This window comes from Manacus vitellinus, unplaced genomic scaffold (assembly GCF_001715985.3).
Source record: "Manacus vitellinus isolate BGI_N305 unplaced genomic scaffold, ASM171598v3 scaffold_16_pilon, whole genome shotgun sequence".
Lineage (NCBI taxonomy): Eukaryota > Metazoa > Chordata > Aves > Passeriformes > Pipridae > Manacus > Manacus vitellinus.
The window spans coordinates 13,483,037-13,489,267 of record NW_021939189.1 but is presented as its reverse complement, the minus strand read 5'-3'; the positions used below and the strand labels follow the sequence as shown (position 1 = coordinate 13,489,267).

Sequence of the window (6,231 nt, the reverse complement as noted above, 5' to 3'; positions counted from 1 at the left end):
TATTATTTTGTGCAAATTCTGTACTTTTGGAACAGGGAGAAGGTTGCTTCCAGCTGCTTTAGTTAGAGCCTTGAGAGGAGTGCTGAGGTGAGTCAGAAATGTCTGGTGTAGTTGCTGTCTGTGCTTTCCTACAGATACCTATTGCATTGCTGGAAGGGGCTGCAAATACTCTTTTATAGCAGCTGGAAGGAGGGCAGTGTAGGAGCTTTAGTGCCTAGTTGAGTGTATTGCTATACTTGCCCAAATATGGCTATTTTATATAATTACTGTGGGGAAGTGAGGGCTAAGGAGGAGACACACTGGCAATGGGAGAAAGAAAATGCAAAGGAGCAAGTGCTGGCTGTAAGTTCACCATTTTTTTTCCCCCTTAAAAGGGAAGCAGATGTGCTTGGTGGCATGAACAGTATCTGCCTGTTTCATCTGATCATGTTGGGAGCAAATGCATGTTAAACCTGTAACTTCAACACCTGAGCTGATGGTGTGTTCACCACATCTGAGCCATGTACATTATGTTGGTATTTAATCTCCTCAGATGTAAGAATACGGAGACCGACTTTTAAAACCAGAAAATACTTAAGTTAGAACAAGTAAACCTTCAGGTCAATGTCTCTTGCACCTAACTCTTTCTAAAGTTAGAGTTCCACATTTATGAGACCAGTTGCAGAGTTTTATTTCTGTGGGTTTAGGTCTGATTCAGAGAACTGCATCATCAAATAGGCTCCATCCTTTTTGATACATCTTATTCAACCCGTCTTATTCAGCATTTCAACTAACAGGACAAAGCATTTCAAATTTGTTGAGCGTTTGTGGTCAGAGCAAATATTGCTCAAGATGTGTATTGAAATACATGCATGGTGGAGAGTGAGGAACTTAACACTTTGACCTTATTTAGTAAACTGTGGACAGTGATAATTTGACTTATGATGACTATGGAGGGTAATACAATTTGGACTTTGCATTGATTTCTGCATTAGTGATAATCTTGAGCATAGAAGATAACATAAGTGGCAGAAATAATTAGTATGGGTAATAAATATAGGAATGAGATTAAGAATATAGTGAAGCTTTGTGGATGACGTGTTTTAGTTTCGACTTTTTCTAATATACAGCAATATGAAAAATAGAGGCCTAAAGAAACATCCAAGTGACTGTACTTACTCATGTTCATGTGCATGAATTTTTATTTTTATTCTTTTCCTCTGTAGGGAGTGAGTTAACATATGACAGGTACTTCTTAGTCTGTTTATGGAAAGTGCTCTAGTGCTGTATTAATGAGCGTGTGGTAAAACTGCACCAAGGAACCTCCCTTAGTGTTGCTGAGCAAGCCATTTACAACCTGCTGTTCTTCAGAGGTGCCATGAATCTTTTTTGTTTGTTTCTCAGTCATGTAAGATATGAAGAAAATGTTTAAGCTGCTAGCTTAGATAAACCTCGAATAAGAAATTCTGACTTTATTACTGAGGCCTGTTGTCTCCCATATATATTTTGTTCCAGTATTTAGGGCACTGGTGGGACCTCAATCTCTGGGATTTCGCATCTGCTCTGTGCTGTGCCTGTTGATGAGATGGGGTCTGGGTGTTTGGTGGGGGTAGGCAGCCCTACCCCCAGTCTGAGTGGCTCTCAGGACAGGACAGCTTCTCCTGGAGCAGCATGGCCTGTGCTTCTGGGAGACTTTCCCAATTAGTTAATTCCTAGTCACCAGTTTTTCCACCTGAGACTAGAAGAATCACATATTTGTGGTCCGACTTTTTTGGGGGGGCGGGGGCACGTTTTGGAGTGTTCTTTGGGGCTTTTTGTTGGTTGATTGTTTTGTTTGTTTTTTGGGATTTGTTTTGCGATGCTTGTTTGTTTGGGTTTTTGGTTTTGTTGTTTTGTTTTTTTTTTTTGGGGGGGGGGGCCGGCGTGTGTGTTGTGCGTGACTTGTTTTTTCCCTTCCCTAAGTACAAGCGTTACCGGCAGAAGTCCCTCTCAGCGCTATTTTGTTCCTGTACCCGGTTATCCCCTGATTCCCAACCAGCAACAACGCCCACGCGTGAAAGGTGCCTTCTGGAAAGCGACCTCCCCCTGGCAACAAACGCGGCGGTTTTGCCGCTGCGGCCCGCCGCTCCGGCGGGCGCGGCGTTGCCAATGGCGGTGCCGGGCGGGCGGGCCGGGCAGCTGGCTCCCTGGGACGCTGTTTTTGCCGCTCGCTCCGTGGGCACCGCGGTTGCAGGGGCTCTGCGCTCGGCCGGGCCCCGGGCGCTGTGGCCGCCGGGCCGCGGGGGGCGCGGGCCGGTCTCCCGGGTGCCGGCGGGCGCCGCCCCGCGCGCAGGCGCCGGCCCGGGCGGGCCGGTTTGTTTGTGACGGCCGTCAGCGGCGGCCGCGCGGCCCCTCGTCCTTTGCCGGGCCCCGCGGGGGCCGCGCTCAGCGTAGGCGGCGGGTCCGGCCGCGCGGGGCGGCCGCGAGGAGCTCCGAGGGGCTGCCGTGGGCAGGGGCTGCCCGGGAGCGGGGGCAACAGCCCGGGCGCCGGGGCCGGGCGCAGCCGCTGGTGGCTGCGGGGAAGCGGTGAGCGGGGCCGTGCGGGGGCGGCCGCGCTGCTTTGTGCGGGGCCGGGCGGGGGTCACTGCGCGGGGGTCACCGCCGTGCTGGCCCCGGCCCCTGCCCTGGGCGCTGCCGTTCGCCAGCTTCCTTCCCTCTCATGCTGAGCCGCTGCCGCCCCGGCTGATGCAAGGTGCTGTGTTTCATAAACACCGGCGCTGTGTCTTTAGCCGCGCTGGCCCCGCGCCGCGCTCTGGTTCAGGTGCAACAGGAGCACCTGTGCGGGAGCAGCGGTGGGTACTGAGCTGGGAATGTCCGGCGCTGGCGTGGCCTGGCTTTCAGAAGCCACATTGGTCTTGCTGAAAATCATAGCCTGTATGGGTTGCTAAATATATTCCTAGAGAAGAATGTTACTGTGGGGAAAAAAAAATTGCGACTTAGCAGAAATAATAAACTTGCAGGAGAACCTTGAAAAGTAATGCCTCTAAACCTGGTTTTATTTCTGTTGTGTAACAAAGAAGCTATTGTGGAAGAGAACTGTGAGTTTTTACTTGCAGTGGCAGCACAGCAAACTCCACAGAACACAATCACGTTCCTGTTGGTGCCTGTTACTCATCTTTGTCAATGCTTATTGACGGTTGTTTTTTTTTCATCTAGGAAATCCTCTTTTTTTAAATGCTAGAACTTAAGGGTTTGTTTGGATTGGAGTGGTTATTCTTTCTGAGTCTGGTATTTATTCTGCTTCACAGTGGATAAATAGGATGTGGTATCTCATGTTTATTTTTATATAGATAACTGGGATAACTTGGGTTACGTTAGCAACAATACAAATGGCTGTAAGCTTTCACACCTTATGCTTCTGGTTTGCATTTCACTAGGTTAGGAAAATAGTTCACACTTCTGAATCCCTGCCCCTCCAAATACTTTAAAGTTGAACTCTGAATATAATGGATATTTATTTTGACTAGATAGAAATAAAAAAGGTGGTGGCAGTAGTGGCAACGAAGATATCTAGTGAGAATACAAAACCAGTGAAACTGTGTGTTGGGGGTGTGGGTTTTGTTTTTTCTTTTTTTTCCCCTAAGTCTTTCCTTCTGGCTTAGCCTGACCTACAGGAGATGTGTGACACTACTGTATCCTCGAGTTATCCCTGCTGTTATTGGACTGGAACCCATTAATGTCATCTGGATTTGTTAGGAAGTTTGCAGGCTTTATGTCTGTTTAATTCCTTAGTAGCTCAAAGCTACTTTTTCAAAATAACTTGCATTCAGGAAGTGCCAGCCATATCCAGCACCTTTAGGTTGGTAGGAAAAGCATACTGGTTCTTACTGGATCTTTGTCATTTGGTGGAGAATAAGGCTGGTGAAGTTTTTGTGAGTGGATCAGTTTAGCCATTTGGTTCAGATTGGTCTTCTGTATTTCAATTTGACTGGACTGGATTTGACCTCAGATTTAGTTAGGACTATGTGTGTTATTAACCACTTACAGAAATAAGCTGTTTAGCTGATGATTGAAGTTCAGGAACACCATACCTAGGTAATTTTTTTATTAAAGTTTTTTAGGCTGTTTTCATCTTTTAGAGCTAACTAATTATTAAAATGCCTTACTTTTGATAACTGTTTTACACATGTATGTTTAGTGAATGTACTTGTAGGAATGCATTGACCCTAAAGCTGCCCTTCAGTCTGATGCCAAGCTATCTATGTATCATCGTTTGGCTAAATTTAGCAATTCTACCCACAAACCTCAGTGTTTTTGTAATTATTCCTTTATTCCTTTTTTATTCCATTATTTTTCTTGATACTTTTTTTCTTGATATTTTTCTGTTTTGGAGGCTGATCACCTGTATGCAGTTACACACTATTAGTATAATATTCTGGTTGAATACAAGATAAATAACTTTTAACTCAAAGTCACGTATCAAAGTGAGCAAGTAATAGAAAATAATGATTGTTTGTCTGCTTTTTTATAATATTTTTTGATGATGTCAGTACCCACACAGTTAGGTCCTGAAACTTGTGTTTGGGAAGGGAAGATGGATGTTTACATGTGTATTCAGCAGAACTGAGTTTCTGCAGTGCTCAGTTACCTGCCAGTCTGTGCTGTGGATGGGGAGGGAGAGCAGGATGGCATTTGTGTTAACTTAGCCAGGGCCCAGGAGGAAATGCTGCAGTAGCTGAAGGAAGACAGATGTTACAAAGTCCAGCACAGAGTCTGCTGTTAAAATCTGCCCTTTCAACATCTGCAGATGCACTTGTATCAGAAACTGTACTGGTGACCTGAAGTTATCCTTTAAGAGTTCTCTTCACTTTTTGCAGCATAGCCAGTGATGTTTCTGACAGGTGATGAGTTCTGGGGCTGGTAATTACCTTCCTCTGAAAGGAATGCTGCTGCTGCTGGATGCCTGGTCAAATTGACAATAATTAATGACAGCAAGCAGATGTCGTTGTCACTCTGGAACACAGTCTTTGCCACTTGGGCATTTGTTATTTCCAAGATTGAAGAAGTATGATTTTTAAATAGATCACGATTAAAAAAAAATTTTTGATCATTATATGCTGTATGATAGAAAAAACCCCAAACCAAAATACATCCCTCCTACTTCCCCCTCCCAAACCTAACATTCCCTAATTGAGATTCCAGGAAAAGCACTAATGAAGGAAGAAAAAGATCTGCAGGAAAATGACAATCATATTCAAACTAGGGCTTTATAAAAAAAATAGAAATTCAGTTCCTCTGTAAGTTTGATGCCTAAGTTGATTATTAGTGAATATTTTTGCCTTATAAACTGTGGTTGTTATGGTCATCATTGGCTTTTTTAGAGAGGTACTGTAGATATGTTAATTGAAGTTAATGAGAAAAAAGCGTTATCTTAGAAAAACATACAATAACGACCATAATGCAGAGATAGGAGACAGATGTTTACTGTATTTTGTAAGAAAGCTAAATGGAATTGAAAGTTTTGTATTTTGTTGTGCCAGTTTCTGGCCATACCAGTGTATTTGGATGTTCTCCTTCAAGGTTTGTGTATATTTTCGGTGTTAACAAACCGGGAGTAAAGACAGGGGAATAAAGTAGAGTAAATTAATTTAAACACATAGGTGCTTTTCTCTGTGTTCATACTGGAAGTAATTAGATGTGGGAAATAAAGCAGGTGTCTGAAATTCTCCAAAGTTTTATTGAACCATGATTTCTTTTGCTGTTTTATTACATTGATGCACAGTGAAACAGGCAATTGATTGGAAATTGCTCAGTTTTGGGAAGATTTTCACCAAGATGAATCTGTAATGAATTTTATGTAACAACTAGATACATTTTTATTTCAAGGAACAAGAAATGCATTAAAGTTCTTTTTAAAGTCATTTTGCTAGTTAAGGACCTCAGAAATTGATCTGAATATGCAGCAATCATGAATATTCTGTATTCCTGGTAAATTCCTGGTAAAAAGGGGAAAAAATAAGCAGGAAGCTGCAGCTGGACAGTTTTCTTCTGAAAATAACTCCCAAAGTCCCAGTAGTATTGTAACAACTAAAATTTGTACTTCAGGTTATTTTTATTCTGGTTTTGTACTTGTCAGGTACTCTCTCAATTTTCCTCAGAATCAGTGCATTTTAGAGCACTTGGAAGGAGTGAAAGAAACATGAAACATTGCTTTTGCCCAGTAGTTGGAGAGAATTAGTCTCAGAAGATCCTAATTTGTGTATTCTCAAAAAA

The 6,231-nt window shown here is 43.4% G+C and overlaps 1 protein-coding gene across 7 annotated transcripts in view; it reads left to right on the top strand.

The window, feature by feature from the left end:
* The first annotated feature begins 68 nt into the window (after positions 1–68).
* CCPG1 (cell cycle progression 1) overlaps positions 69–6,231 on the top strand; it is a 23,563-nt gene continuing 17,400 nt past the window's right edge. For 4 of the 7 annotated variants that reach the window (XM_029958677.1, XM_029958676.1, XM_029958675.1 and 1 more), the window contains exon 1: positions 2,375–2,404. The gene's annotated coding sequence lies outside the window, so the exon portion shown is untranslated. Of the gene's footprint in view, positions 88–2,374; positions 2,405–2,691; positions 2,711–4,020; positions 4,054–6,231 lie in introns of those variants that run through there. The other 3 variants (XM_018069773.2, XM_018069772.2, XM_018069770.2) reach the window with 3 other exon arrangements.